This window comes from Podarcis melisellensis (genome assembly GCF_964234715.1).
Source record: "Podarcis melisellensis genome assembly, chromosome: 3".
NCBI lineage: Eukaryota > Metazoa > Chordata > Lepidosauria > Squamata > Lacertidae > Podarcis > Podarcis melisellensis.
In genome coordinates, this window is record NC_138530.1 from 90,006,297 (window position 1) to 90,021,955 (window position 15,659).

Genomic DNA, 15,659 nt, shown 5'->3' on the forward strand with positions numbered 1-15,659 from the left:
CCCTGATGTGTTTTGGCTAACCGAACTACCCACTCACTCTTTACTTCCGGTTTAGTAAGAGCGCATCTCTTTCTTTGCTGAGTTCTTTGGTTATCAGCTAGGATGAAGTTTTATCCAGCCTTCAGACTAGCACAATCAGGCTTAGAGTTCTTGCCTTCTTCATAGCAAAGCGGCTTTTCTTAAAGGGAGTTGAAGTTATTATGCTGTTTTACTTTTTCAGTGTTGTGCTGCCAGTGGGCTAGGCTAGTCCCCTAAATGTTCCCAATAAATTGGGAGCCCGGTGCCTCCTTCCCAAAGCCTTGGAAGCTTCTGCTTGGCTTAGGGAGGGAAGCACGATGCTCATGAGCACAACATCAGGATGACGCAATATCACAGGTGCGAGGTTGCCCCCCTCACAAGCTGGTGACTATGACCCTAACTGTTTCCCTATGAAGAATTTCACCGCATGCTGCTGGACTCTTCATGATACCATAATGTTCATAAGCCGGTATGGTGTCATGATTATAGTGCTGGACTAAAACTTCTAGGAGGCCAGAGTTTGAAGCTCATTCAGCCTTGAAGCTCACTGGGTGACCTTGGGCCAGTCAATATCTCTTGGCCTACCTCACAGGGTTGTTGCGGGGGTCTTTTTCTACCTTGCCTGGACGGCAGGGCCCTGACTGACTCCAGCTGCAAAAGCTGAGGCTGCTGAACAGACATTTGGGCTGGGGTGTTGTTGTGGGGTGGTTGCTGCTGCTGTTGGGTTTTTGTGTTTTTGTGTTTTTGCATCTTTACTATAGATGTTTTTTCTGCTTTACATGGAAATTGTTCAGTTTGGTTGTGCATTTTTTAAAAAATATATTTTATTTATTGCTCACGACTGCTTTTGTTATGCTGCAGTTATGTACCATATTTTTCCATGTTGCAAGCTGCCTTGAGCATGGTTTGAACTGGGGAAAGGCAGCATACTAATAAAATTGTGTGTGTGTGTGTGTGTGTGTGTGTGTGTGTGTGTGTGTGTATGTATGTACAGGGTGTCCTGCCAACCTAGCAGTTTGAAAGCACATCAAAGTGCAAGTAGATAAATAGGTACTGCTCCAGCGGGAAGGTAAACGGTGTTTCCATGCGCTGCTCTGGTTCTCCAGAAGCGGCTTAGTCATGCTGGCCACATGACCCGGAAGCTGTACTCCGGCTCCCTCAGCCAGTAATGCGAGATGAGTGCCACAACCCCAGAGTCGTCTGTGACTGGAACTAATGGTCAGGGGTCCCTTTACCTTTACGTACAGGGTGAGTCTTTTCAAGGGCCTCTTTTAAAGGACTCACGCTGTATGAACTGATGCTTTAGAAACCCTATGGGAGAGTCCCTTAAAAGAATGCTGGGTTTGGATGCTATAAGCTAGGGTTGCCATATTTCAAAAGGTAAAAACCAGGTTACATTTGTACCTTTGTTCTCAAGCAGAATGTGTTCTGGGAGTCCATTCAACTCACAAAACCATTCAAAAGCCAAGGCACTGGAAGTTTGGCTTCCAAAAATCGTTCGAAAACCGGAACACTCACTTTGATCATTCGGGTGCCGATTTGTTCGGGAGCCAAGGTGTTTGAGATCCAAGGTACAACTGTACCCCGAAAGTTGTTGAGCTTTTTATAGGAAGACACCAAAATTATTAAGCTTTTTTTAAAGAAAAAATTGTTCAGCTGACTTGTCTAAGATCCAAGACTCGAACGCCAATTCCACCTTTGAAATGTATGGCAGCCCTGCCATAAGCTAATCTAACATGGGTACTTAGGACAGTGTATACCTTTAAAAGTTGTACAGTGGTGCCTCGGGTTACATACGCTTCAGGATACAGACACTTCAGGTTACAGACTCCACTAACCCAGAAATATTACCTCGGGTTAAGAACTTTGCTTCAAGATGAGAACAGAAATCGTGCTCCGGTGGCACGGCGGCAGCAGGAGGCCCCATTAGCTAAAGTGGTGCTTCAGGTTAAGAACAGTTTCAGGTTAAGAACGGACCTCAAGAACGAATTAAGTACTTAACCCGAGGTACCACTGTATAGAAGAGGAATGAGATAAAGAGCCCAGTTGGTAGAGCACAAGCCTCTTAATTTCAGGGTTGTGGGTTCAAGCCTTGCATTGGGCAAAATATTCCTGCATTGCATAGTTCCTTCCAATTCTCTGTTTCTATGAATTATTTCAGGAGGTGTAGCTTGTATCTTTTGCCACCATTTGAGGACTGGCTTCCAGCCACATATTTGGCTGTTGGCTACAGGTACCTGAGCTGCTCATATCATCTGTTCCCCTGTCAGCTTTACGCAGCGGATGAGCTGGATCAGTCTTTCCTGCCTCTAGGCTGGCTGGCGGCGGCAGCGTTGCAGCGTCCCAACTTATTTTATGCCAAATTAGTGAGAAAGCTATAAGCGACAAAACTGTGTCCTATTTTTCCACTTGGCTTAGAGAGCCTGCCTCATCCTTTTCCTCCTCCTTTCGGGTCCCCCAGCACGATGCGGATTTTGAAGCTTGCACCAAAAAGTCTCTTTTGCCACCAATTTAAGCGTTAAGAGCAAGCTCCTTCCGACATGGAGAATAATGAAGTTTTGTGTAAGTCAGCCCTTGATTGAAGCACTGCAGAACACCAACTGCACGAATAAAAACACTGAGTGAATCATTAGTTGAAATTATTCCCCACTTAGCTATTCAGCTGCTGAACAGGCTTGGAGAGTTAGAGGCAGGCTCTCTGAAAAGGTGGCCGCGGAGAACTGCTTAATGCCAGAGGATTTGGAGAGGATACTTACCTTTGGTGAGCAGGGATTACTTTCAAGCAACAAGGCAGGAGAGCTTTGCAGCAACAAAAAAAGGGTGTTTCTTTTGTTATGGACCGTAGGTAGCTAATGTGCTGCACAAACTTGTGTAGGTGGGCTTTGAAAGGCAAAGTCACAGCCTTTATGGAAACTCCACGAGTTGTAGAATCATTGAATGGTTTGTTTAAAGACTCCCTTTCATCTTCAAGTGGCTTTTTGTCATCCATTTTATAAATATATATAAAGAGAGAGAAGGGAATTGTTTAGTTTTCCATTCCTATGCTTTGTCCATATAGTGGATTAAATGTTCAGCGTCTCAGCTATACAGTTGCAAATAAAACATTTAAAGTGTGTCTTAAGTGCAATATGCAATGTGACACTAGATGGCGAGCCTTATGGAAAATTCGATGTATTTTTAAAAACGCTTTTTAAAAAAGCATTTTCAGAAGGGTTTTTATATGTGTGTAGATTCCGCTGCGGGAGGCAGTGGAAGACAGGAGTGCCTGGCGTGCTCTGGTCCATGGGGTCACGAAGAGTCGGACACAACTAAACGACTAAACAACAAGATTCCACCCAGGTGTTCCTTATATGTTTACATTGATTTTTGTGTGCGATGTAATGCATTCCTATTTTTGTAGGCGGAAAAGTACTGGAACTCACCATGAACGCCTCCCTTGTTGTCTTATAATGGCAATGGTGCCCACCTGAGAGGTGCCAGGACTGAGCTCTGGCAAGGTGCAGCTGAAAAAAGCCCTGCATGTAAATAAGTTGGTTAATAAGTATATTTATAGGCTGCCTTAGCTGGATTTTTTTCCTTTTTTTTAGCTAGGCTACTAGTACAGGGGTCCCTACAGACCAGGGGCTCTTGAGACACCCCCTAGGATGGGTTTCAGGGTGTGAACCAGGTGCAAAAAATTGTTATTTCCCCCCTCATTCAGTTTCCTTCCTGTTGCTTTGAAATGTATATTTGTGAAGGGAGAAAATACTGAGAATGGGGTCCAAAGATTTCAGCAGATTCTCAGAGGGGTTTGTGACCCCCAAAAATGTTAAGAACCACTGTTGTAGAGACATAGGCTATACTTCCCCATTACCTGTGTGGGCAGGAGCAGCAGATTCAGCTGCATGAGTGCTATTGGACGGTTTCCAGGGACATCTGACAGGAATTGATATATTGCATGGAGCAGTTCTTCTTTGTCCTTCATCCAGCACCTTTTGTCCTCAGAGAGTCTTGAAGTGCTGCCTCCATCTTATTCTAGGTGATCTGCAAGCATGCAAGTTTTTGAGACTTAGGGTGGATCTACACACAGGGGGAAAGCGCTATAAATAAGTCAGAAATTAGATGGTTATAATGAAAGAAAAAAATCCCTATGGAAAATCGCTTATAAAAATTTCCTGCTCTCTGACACCATCTAGTGTGACATGTTGATAGTGCATTCAAATTGCTGTTTTATTCCTAATGTAGCGGAGTCCTTAATTTATGACTCTACGGAGAGAAGCGATGGTCGAATCCAGCAACATTTGAAGTGGGTAAAGCAAACTCTTTAGAAATAAATCATTGCTGTCTGCTCCAAAATGAATCGTCCTTTGGTGCCACTGAACCTTGCGTGATCAAATCCAACATCACAGTATTCAGTCACCAGGCAAATGCAGCAACCTGCAAAGTCACCGTCTTGCCATCCAATGAACATAATACTTTCAATTCTGTCACGCACCGTGCACATTTAAAAATAAATAAAAAGTCCTCCTTGGGTTAACTAGGAGACTAGAAGGAATGGGAACAAGCTACTTATGTGGGTGTGATGTTTGTGTTTTTTAAAAAATACCAAATCAGTAAGAAACTTCCTTTTGAGTAAATTGTCTTGTGCTATGGGCTGCATAGGGATTTTTTGCTATCTTTTATTGAGATTAATTTTTCTGAAAGCCAAACCTCGGTTCCCGAATGGCTCTGTTTTGGAACATTTCAGCTCCTGAACGCTGAAAGCCTGGAAGTAAATGCTCCGGTTTCCGAACATTTTTCGGAAGCCAAACATCTGACGTGGCCTCTGCTTGAGTGCAGGAAGTTCTTGCAGCCAATCGGGAGCCGCGCCTCGGTTGCCGAAATTTCGGAAGGCGAATGGGCTTCTGGAACAGATTACGTTTGACGACTGAGGTTTTCCTGTGTATGTAATGAAAGCTTAGGATCATAATAAGATGCTGTGGATTATACATCACAAATTTACCAAGGTCATTCTTACATCGTTGTTGTTTTTAATTTCTTTTTTGCGTTTCACTTATTTTTAACATTTTATGATTTTGTTGTTTGTTTTTGTGTTTTTTTAATGTTGTTGTAAACCCACTGTAATACAGTAGATACCTTTTTGATACAGCAGTACACATATCTTTTTTTAAAAAAATAAAATCCCAGCCAGTCTAAAATACATATCCTTGGACAGCTTGGAAGAATGGTAGCTTTTTAGCAAGCTGTCCAGCTATTATCCAGTTGCGCTGAGCTCCTTTTTCTTTTTTAAAAAAGCAGAAAAACAAAATTTAAGCAACCAGTAGTAGGAGGCAGATGCTGAAACTTAGGACATATGTAGAAAACCGATGGAAATGTCATATTATGCAAGCATGAGTTTTTTTGTTGCTGCTCTGTGACAGTCGGCAGGGTGGGGGGAAACGAGGCCAGTGATATAAGCAGTGATCATCACATTTGCTCGACAATGAATTTAAAAGAAGGCACATGCATATATCAGCACCGAATGTGTCACTTGTGGGTTGTTTTGTTTTTAAAGAAAACCTCTTTTACGCTTCAGATGATGAATATCGATTTGTAGCTTGCTCACATTTGAGAAGAGGAGCAAAGGAGTTTGCTTTTCGTTTCAGGATGTGTGTGTGTGTGTGTGTGTGTGTGTGTGTTTTCACACCAAGGTGCGAAAGGGTGACTTGCATTACAACTTGCCGTGTTTCTAATTCATGCGGCTAAAAGTGAAGTGAGCCTCCAAACCCCCCCCCCCCAACTGAGCTGCACTGGCTTTCTTCTGCTTTTTTTGCCCATAAAAGGAGAAAAGCAGCACCATGTGACTTGCAGAGTGCGTGGAAGAAAGAAAAAAAAGTCACAAGATCAAAACCCTGTCTTATTTCAGAAGGCATTGATGCTGGCGTTTAGGAGCTGTTGCTCTTGGTTTTTGTGCTAGTCTCTGAGGGTATGTTGTCACTCGGAGATGTTTCACTGGCTTTGTTAGCCTTCCTCACATGGCCTTTCTGTTTCTACCATAAGCGATGGTTTTGCTCTGACTGTTTTGATGTAATATTTTATTGGTACTGTAGCAGAGGGCTAACCAATAACCAACAGTCCTGAGTAACCTTCAGTTCTGGGAAAGGCATCTTGATGAGGAAGAAATAATTTCGTGTTTCTGGAATTATTTAAGACCACTGGTGGGTGAGGATGGGACCCTTTATTTAGCCTGCTTGCATGTGTATTTAAGTCACAGGGACAAGCTGGCCCGATTTGGTAGGTCTAGTTAGCTAATTTGCAAGCAGGTTTTGTTACTTATCCTGAGTCCAGGCAAATATCTGCTGCATGCAAAAATTAGACCGTGTTCTATGCCGAATCAGACCATTGGTCCATCTAGCTGCCATTGGTTTTAGACAGACATCTCTGGGTTTTAAACCACCCTCTCTGTGTAGATGGCGAGGATTGAACTGAGGCTTTCTGTATGCCACGCAGAATCTCTACCACTGAGCTATAGCCTAGGAGCAGGGTTAGAAACTGAGATATGAAAGCTAGGCGCTAAACAGCACCTTAAACTGAGGTTATGGGCGCAACAACAGAATGTCTTGGTGAGTTTTTTTGTGACAAGAAAAGCTGAAAATGAATGAACTACAGCTAAAACCTTATGTTCCTTTTTCACATGCTCTAGTCCTTCCCCTGCCCAGCCCCCTAATATTCTTAAGGGGGTCTCTTCTCCAGTCTTCGGAGAGTAGCTAGAAGTGGGGAGGCAGAAAAAGCTCCTCCTTTCCTTCCACTCTGCAGTTTTAATCTGAAATCTTAGGTGAGCTCAGAAACTGCTTGTGCTAATTATGAAATTCCCTGTTGCAAGATGCGCCTAGAACAAGGGGAGTTTTGAATGCTGCCTAGGAGGTGTTCAGATTTAGGGAGTAGTTTAGGGTGCAGGGGGACGAGGCAAAGTCAAACCTCTTCTTTTCTTTTTTACTTGGGAGACGTTCCTCCTGGAATTATGATTGGGATGACTGCTGAGATTGTTTTGGACCACTAGTGAATTACTGTGATAGTGGAGTCAGTAGAGCATGAGACTCTTTAATCTCTGGGTTGTGGGTTGGAGCCACATGTTGGGCAAAAGAGTCCTGCATTGCTAGATTACTCTCATGGTTCCTTCCAACGCCACAGTTCTGTGATTCTGTACTATTGGCAGAAATTCAGGAAGATAATTTCAGCTGAGATCTTCGCTTCAAGACATTTCACTTCATTTTTTAAATTTCATGATGACACAGAAACTCCCAAGGAGGTGTCAGTCATTTTTCCAGGTCTTCTACTTTGAAACATTGCTAGGGATCTTCAGCCTATAATGCAGTGGTGGACGGCTTGGCGAGGTTGATGTGGTTCAAACACATTGACAGAAACGCCAGATTGGTTCTGCTGATGCATTTGCCCCTCTCCCTCCCAGTAAGCAGCAACTATGCAACAGGCCGGAGGTCAGGTGAGTGGCAGCAGCCTACCATGCCATCTACTGCTGTGTGTTTGTTGTTGTTTAGTCGTCTAGTCGTGTCCGACTCTTCGTGACCCCACGGACCAGAGCACGCCAGGCACTCTTGTCTTACTGCCTCCCACAGTTTGATCAAACTCGTGTTGGTGACTTCGATAACACTGTCCCACCATCTCGTCCTCTGTCATCCCCTACTCCTTGTGCCCTCCATCTTTCCCAACATCAGGGTCTTTTCAAGGGAGTCTTTGTCAGCTGGGTAGCTCAGTTGCTTAGAGAGAGGTGCTGATAATGCCAAGGTTGCAGGTTCGATCCCCTTATGGGACAGCTGCATGTTCCTGCTTTGCAGGGGGTTGGACTAGATGATCATCAGGGTCCCTTCAAACTCTACTATTCTATGATCTAGGTCTGTAGATCTCCCTTCATCCTTCACCATTAATTTTAGGTTGCCTAAAAGGAGAGGACAGAATGAGACTGCAGAGTTGTCGGGCAGTATCATTTCTGATTGGAGTTAGTTAATAGTAATAATTTAGAAATCCTGCGTGTAGAAAACCAGGACATCAAGGAAAATAGGTTAGTGCAGGTCTATTCCCCTGATGTTCTGGTTTCCTGCATGTAGGGGCTTCATACACAGCACCGAAGAAGTTTGGGAACTGTGATTTACTCCCCACAGAGCTGTGATTCCCAGCACCCTTAACAAAGTGCAGTTTCCAGAATTCTTTGGGGAAAGCCAAGTGCTTTCAATCTATGGTATGCAGTCTATGAGTACAGTGGTACCTAGGGTTACATACGCTTCAGGTTACATATGCTTCAGGTTACAGACTCCGCTAACCCAGAAATAATACCTCAGGTTAAGAACTTTGCTTCAGGATGAGAACAGAAATCATGCTGTGGCGGCGCGGCAGTAGCGGGAGGCCTCATTAGCTAAAGTGGTGCTTCAGGTTAAGAACAGTTTCAGGTTAAGAACGGACCTCCGGAATGAATTAAGTACTTTACCCGAGCTACCACTGTATTTTCTGTGGATTGCCTTCAGGAACGAAAAGTGCCTACTCACCTGCAATCTGAAGAAGCACGGCTCAGAGTTCTACAGGGTGATCTTGCATAACATTTTGCAAATCACCCAAGTCCCAACACTGTAATTGCTCGACCACGTGGGCCTCCAGTGTCAGCTAAAGGTTCCCGGATGCTTCTCCTCTGTGCAGCCAGTGTTGCAATTTCCTCATGAGACGTGAGCAGTGGTCAGCGCGTTTGGAAGACCCATTTGCAGGACAATTATGTTCTGCCTTCCACCGTTCAGCATGTCATCATAACAAAGTGTAAAATAGCGGAGGACTGGATTTTTTTAAAAAAGAAAAGTCACTGGAGCCTTTTATCTTGCTGGTCCGAGGTCGATGTTGTTTTTAACCATGCTGTTACGCAGTTCTTCCCACTCCCATGACTTAATTTTTAATGCAAGCTGGAAGACTGATCATATGGCCTTCATTATTTCTTCCTCAGCAGGAAACTTCCAAAGCAAGCAGCTGTGTATTGCCTTAAGTTAAATTGACTGTAAAGTGCGATTGCTCAAACTTGGCATGTGTGATAAGCTTCTCTCCCAGAACATACAGTTGGGCAGTTGAGTTATAGGTATTGAACTAGCTTCCTTAAAAAAAAGAAGTGTGCTTTATCTATGGCTAAAACAATTTTGTTAGATGGCTCCTAAACTGCAACGTATATAATTCTCTTTGCTTTACTGGAATATATTGACTAGGAACCAAAAGCTATGCATCTGAGAGGGGCTGTGTATTTCTCAGCACCAAGCCCTCCTCTCTCTCTCTCTCTCTCTCTCTCTCTCTCTCTCTCTCTCTCTCTCTTATTACACTGCCAAACACTATTGAAATCCTAGGGAATTTCAAAAGCAATTTGCAATGTGGCATGGGGACCTGCTATTCATTGAAAAAAGATTTTTTTAAAAAAAATAAATTGCTGGGCATGACTAAAGTACATGCTTGGGTAAAAAGGTAAAGGTAAAGGGACCCCTGACCATTAGGTTCAGTCATGACCGACTCTGTGGTTGCGGAGCTCATCTCGCTTTATTGGCCGAGGGAGCCGGCGTACAGCTTCCGGGTCATGTGGCCAGCATGACTAAGCCGCTTCTGGCGAACCAGAGCAGTGCATGGAAACGCCGTTTACCTTCCCGCCAGAGCGGTACCTATTTATCTACTTGCACTTTGACTTGCTTTCGAACTGCTAGGTTGGCAGGAGCAGGGACCGAGCAACGGGAGCTCACCCCATCGCAGGGATTGGAACCGCCGACCTTCTGATCGGCAAGTCCTGGGCTCTGTGGTTTAACCCACAGTGCCACCTGCATCCCACACATCAGTTATGAGGATTGTAAACAAAACTCTAAATGTAGTTGAAGGCTGTATGGACAGAATCTTTCAAAAGCAAGAGCGGCAGGGGGACATGGTATTCCTCCATGAGATGGAAGACAAAGGTCTGTCTTCTTGGCCTGGGAGTAATACATATTCAGCAGGCTGTATGTAGACGATGAAAACGTGAGTCCAAGACTATCTAGGTGGCTTCTGTGAGTGATCTTTGGGAGCTTCCACATGGGAGTTTATTGTGGAATCCATGCTGCTCAGGCCTGCAGCTTTTTCACAGCTTCTCTGCGATGTTGTCCTCTTCAAAATGCCATCCCAGATCTCCCCACCCCAGTTTAATCTGGCTTTATCACTTCTACTTTAAAACAATACATACATCAAGTTTTTCCCGCTGCAATGGAAAATCCTGTGTGCCCATGGTGTGCGTGCTTCATGCCATGGCTGACCCCAAAGGTCAGATAACTTTCCTCACGAGAAAGCAGCCTTCTGAGGAGAAACCTTTTACTTCATGTTTTTGAACAGATTCAGTTTTCAGAGGCTGTGGACTTCAACGTGGCTGTGTTCAATTTGGGTTTTAAGCCAGGCTGTTTTGCAAAAGAGACAGTATTCAAAAATATCCCGTTTATGAACCTATTGGTCATGCTTTGGTTCATCCATGGCTCTTATAGGTGTGGCCTTGATGGAGGGGTGCACCATCTCTCAAGAACAGTGTTTCTCAACCTTGGGTCCCCAGATGTTGTTGGACAACAACTCACATCATCCCTGAACTCTGGCCTTGCTAGCTAGGGATGATGGGAGTTGTAGTTCAACAACATATTGGGACCCAAGCTTGAGAAAGGCTGATCAAGAATGTAACCAAGCAGGACAAAGGAGGAACCTGGTTGTTTCAGTTCAGCTATGTGGATATGAAAGGTGACAACCCATTTGCAGTCACAGCTGAAGCACTGGTGCCCCTCTAAGGGGGAAGTGGTGCTGCCCGAGGCAGTGGCTTCACCCTGTCTAGTGGCTGGGCCCAGCCATGCTGAGGTTCCCTGATCACGATACATATCAATCATTTGAGGAGCAGAGAGGGGGCAGCCATTTCTCCTCAGCTGAGGAAAAGAGGGTGGGCTGTCTGTAACTTGAACCAAGCATTGCAAACTGCCTTGCAGCCTTGTCTTCAAACTGTGGTTTAAAGCTAACTATGAAGAGCATTAATCTTGGTGCAGGTGCAAATGTGTACCACGGTTCTTGATGAAAAGAGACACAGCAGACAGTTTGCATGAGAGGGACCCCCATGGGGCGTTCTGGCCTCTTCGTCAGCCCACCTTTGCATGGAAAACCAGAAACGTCAAACAAACGTTTCCGAGCACAATTGAAAGTGTAAGTGCTGACCTTTAAAGCCCTAAACGGCCTCGGTCCTGTATCCCTGAAGGAGTGTCTCCACCCCCATCGTTCAGCCCGGACACTGACATCCAGAGCCGAGGGCCTTCTGGCGGATCCCTCATTGCGAGAAGTGAGGTTACAGGGAACCAGACAGAGGGCCTTCTCGGTAGTGGCTCCCGCAGTGTGGAACGCCCTCCCATCAGATGTGAAGGAAATAAGCAGCTATCTTATCTTTAAAAGACATCTGAAGGCAGCCCTGTTTAGGGAAGTTTTTAATATTTAATGCTGTTTTGTTTTTAACAATTGATTGGGAGCCGCCTAGAGTGACTGGGGAAACTCAGCCAGATGGGCGGGGTATAAATAATAAATTATTATTATTATTATTAGAAGTAGTAGTAGTAGTACATGACAGGTTATTTGAGTTGCATTCCACTTACAGTGCAATTATTCAATAACAATGTTCTGGATTTAAAATTGGCAGGTTTCGCTCTTCGCTTAGATCTCTAGGAGACTTTGGAGAATTCCTGAAGAGGTAAGATCACATCTGTCATCTGTCTGTCTGTCTGTCTGTCTGTGTATATCTATCTATCATCTATCTAATCTATCATCATCTCTCTATTTTTGTTGGTTGCTTACTTCAGTACCTAGAAAGCTTTTGACCTCCACCACTTGGTTTAACTGGAATAATTAATCATCACTATTTTGGAATCCCTGCTCTGGGAACTTTGAAAGTGCACAAAGATGTGAAAACTTTGATTTCTTGCTCCCTTCACCACCCCAGTTCTCTATTTCTCATGCTTTGCTTCCAGCTACTTTCACAGATTCCATTGCGACTCGCTTCATAGGGAATGCTGATGGGCAGGCTCAAACTGGGGTAGCAGTCATAAAGAAATTCACCCTTCCTCTTTCTGGCAGGAGGGGGAAACTGCTTCATTTTTGAGAAGTGGGAGAGAAAAAATAACGTACAGTGAAGTCATCCTTAAAATTGGCACTGTAGTCAGCGGTTTACTAAGGGCATCACTTGCCACATGCCTTGGGAAGACATTGCCGCAGCAGAGGCTGATGACTTTTGGTAACCTGAGGGGACGTAGAATCCTTTGATAATTGCAAAATAGCATACCATGTGCATGGTTCATCGTGCGCACAGTTAGAACTGTCCTTTCATTGGACGCCTTGCAAAACCGGAGTGGGGAAAGGGATCTGGCTGGTGGGCCCAATCCGTATCTCCACCCCCCTCCTGTGGGCCAGTGCTGTCAATCATCTGATGTTGCAATGATGTCAGGTTTTCTTTCACCTGCTTGGTTTGCAGTCAAACTGTATAGACTGAAAAGTGTGTGCAGCGCTTTGCGAGCGCTGGTGATTGACCGATTCTCCGCGCTGGGGAAGCCCTAGGGACAGTGCTTTTCCACCTCTGTCAGCTGATAGCTGGCAGTTCTGGAAGTTCTGCTCAAGGGGCAGCTGCTCAGCAGCATCTGAAAAGCCCCTTTCATCCAAGCCCCACCCTTACCTGCCCCACACCTGACATCATAGATGACGCCAGGTGTAAGGCAGATGAGCGTGGCTTGGGGCAGATCTGGTGAAGCTAATTGCACCTGTGGGCTGGAGATTCGTCATCCCTGTTGTAGGAAGATCAGTCTGCGTCTCTTAAATGGTGTTTTATATAAAGTAATTGTTTTATTGATGATTATTTGTTGATTATTTCATATGATTTGTGCTGCAATTGTGATGTTCTGTTAAGTATTTGTTATTTATTGCTTGTAAGCCGTTTTGGGAGTCATTTGAATGAAAAGCAGCTAAGGGCTGGGCGATATCTGGCTTTCTGCATCGTGATATATATCAGTAGCTAAATACCTTGAAATGCTGATATATCACGATGTCTGAAATGTATCCTGGCCGATGAATGTTAGAATGATGTTGGAATGAATTTATGTGATTTTAGCAGAAATGTTACAAAGATTTAGGAAAACATAGACTGTTAATTGGTGAAAGGAGGGAAAGTAAAGTTATATTAATATCAAGATAAATTACAGGACAAAAATTTGAAAAGAGGGAAAGGATTTGCTGAAATGGATAATTGACCTAGAATACAAAAAAGGGAGGTGTGAGTAGGTCAGGGAAATAAGCTAATGAAAGATAAGTAATGGGAAGATCTGTTGTATTTTTCCTTGTTTTTTCTTTTTGCTTAATGGATCTTAATTCTCTGCTCTTTCTTTTTTCTTTTTCTTTTTTGTATTTTATCTTTTTCTTTGTTTAAAATGATGTTTTTTGCTTTTGCCTTTTGTACCTCTAAAATTTTTAATAAATATCTTACAAAAAAAGAGAAATGTATCCTGGCTGCTTCCTTCGCCGTAGAGATACATCACCCAGCCCTATAGTGAGCAAGCCCTGATACCTCTCCGGTTCACGTGCAAGCCTGAGGGGCATTGGGGTTTTTATTGTACTCTTCAGCTGGGGGGGCGAGAAGCCTCCTGCCCCTCAGCTGAGTGAGCCCCCATACTGCTCAAGTTCATGTGAGCTGGAGGGGTGGGAGGCTCCCTCAAAGGCAGGCAGGCGGAGTCTGAAAGGTGCACACCCAGAACCTTCTCAGACTCCATCTGCAGGCAATTTGACCTGGCGCAATGTATTGCCCACTCAAGTGGTCTGAAACAGTATCGCGATCTGAATGCTATTTAAGCAATTTATCAATATATCTCCCAGCTCTGAAAGCAGCATAGCGATACCATCAGTCAAATCAAATCAAATTGTAAGTCTGAGGTTAGTGTGCCGTTAACGTTCTGCAAGGGAAAGGGGGGAGCATTGAGTGTCTTCTCTGTAGTGGCACCCAGAATGTGGAAAACCTTCCTGAAAGAGGTTTGGTTGGTGCCCTCTCTCTTCAGTTTTAGGAGAGGCGGCGAAGACTTTGTTTATTCCGCTGTGCTGTTAGGTTAAAATCCTGTACTCGCTTAGCTGGAGGTGGGCTCATTGACTTCAGTGGCGCTTCTTTTTTGAGTATGCATGCATAGGATCACACAGTGCATCCATTTCAACCTCCTGTTTTGACCGTGTATTTTGAAGCTGACATGGTTATTTTATGCCTCACCCAAACTGCTATACGCACTGCAGTCCTAGGCATGTAATTCCCACTGAGTTCAAGGATGCCTTGCTCAGTTAAGACCTGGAACCTTTATTGATACATTGAATTCCACCCTCATTTATTTTTCTTGGTTTTTGTGTGTGTGTTTTAAATATGGGAACTGCCTCAGGGGCTGAAAGAAGAGGCTGAAATGTCCCGAAACTAAATAAATAATATAATCGCAACATTCATCGTACCACCCTAACTGCAGCCCTGAGTTTATTCTGCTCCCAAGGGAAGGCTGAGTAGTGTCTGAATCTGCTTGTCTGTGAGGCATCTGACATGCAGAGCATCTGAATTATAGGCTGAATGGTTTGGCCCGACCTTCGGAAAAGTTGTGGAAATGGCTTTTTATGATTGCTTTTCACACCCACTTACACGCAGATGAGGAGCAGCCTTAAAAAATGCTGGTCACTCAGAGTTATGTTCACAATATATTTACTCCATATAAAATTTTTGATGTCTCTGAGGTCACTCAAACAGAAGGCAGACTACATGGCAAATCGTGTAACAATTGTGTTCTGGTTTTTAGAGCAAAATAACACAGGTGTCTGCAGATGGATGCCATAAGAGGATGACTAAGACAAGTTGAAATGAAGTGTCACTTTAAAAGTATCGCTGTACTTTGGTTTCTGATTAAATGGGGCATGCCTACTGTTGGTAGGCTGTAATTGCTGCTTTAAATGTGCAGCTCTAATTTAATTGACGGGAGTCCCAAAGATGTATTTGGTTAGATAGAGATAATACTAAAACCTACATAATGTCGGGGAAGTAGGTACTAAGGGGCATAGTGACTGCGGGTCACTAAACATTGTTACCTGTGAGTAAGTTGCATTGATTCCGGTGCTCTTTACATTGTTAATGTAATTGGTTTTGTTTGTTTGTTTGTTTCAAGTGGCTAGGAATATAGGTGAGATATTGTGATATGAGATTTAGGTTTGGTGTTCTGTGCCTTGGCCTCTCTCTAAGCCAACATTGTATTTGGGCTGGACGATATCAACATCTCAGTATATCACCAGCTAAACATCGTGATATACCGATATACCACAATGTCTGAAATAAAGATGGAGCTCTGTAGAGGCATTGGCTGGCTTCATGCTTTTTCCCACGTTGTGAGTTTTTTGCATAGCACTCAGGCACATCATGATTCACAATATATTGCCAGATCAAAAACCGCGTAGCCTATATCACGATATGGACTTCAAACTGGTTTGGGACAATATATCACTATATTGCCCTGCCCTAGGTAAAGGTAAAAGGACCCCTGACAGTTAAGTCTAGTTGCAAATGACTATGAGGTTGTGGCACTCATCTTGCTTTACAGGCCAAGGGAGCCGGC

At 44.0% G+C, this 15,659-nt stretch overlaps 1 protein-coding gene and 1 long non-coding RNA gene across 2 annotated transcripts in view; both read left to right on the forward strand.

Moving 5' to 3' along the window:
* CYRIA (CYFIP related Rac1 interactor A) overlaps positions 1–15,659 on the forward strand; it is a 65,218-nt gene that overhangs the window by 17,083 nt on the left and 32,476 nt on the right. Inside the window, 1 exon segment of the mRNA XM_081906556.1 lies at positions 11,690–11,740. The gene's annotated coding sequence lies outside the window, so the exon portion shown is untranslated.
* The window catches only part of LOC309367407, a 368,756-nt gene that overhangs the window by 15,021 nt on the left and 338,076 nt on the right, over positions 1–15,659 (forward strand). The gene's annotated exons all lie outside the window — the stretch shown is intronic.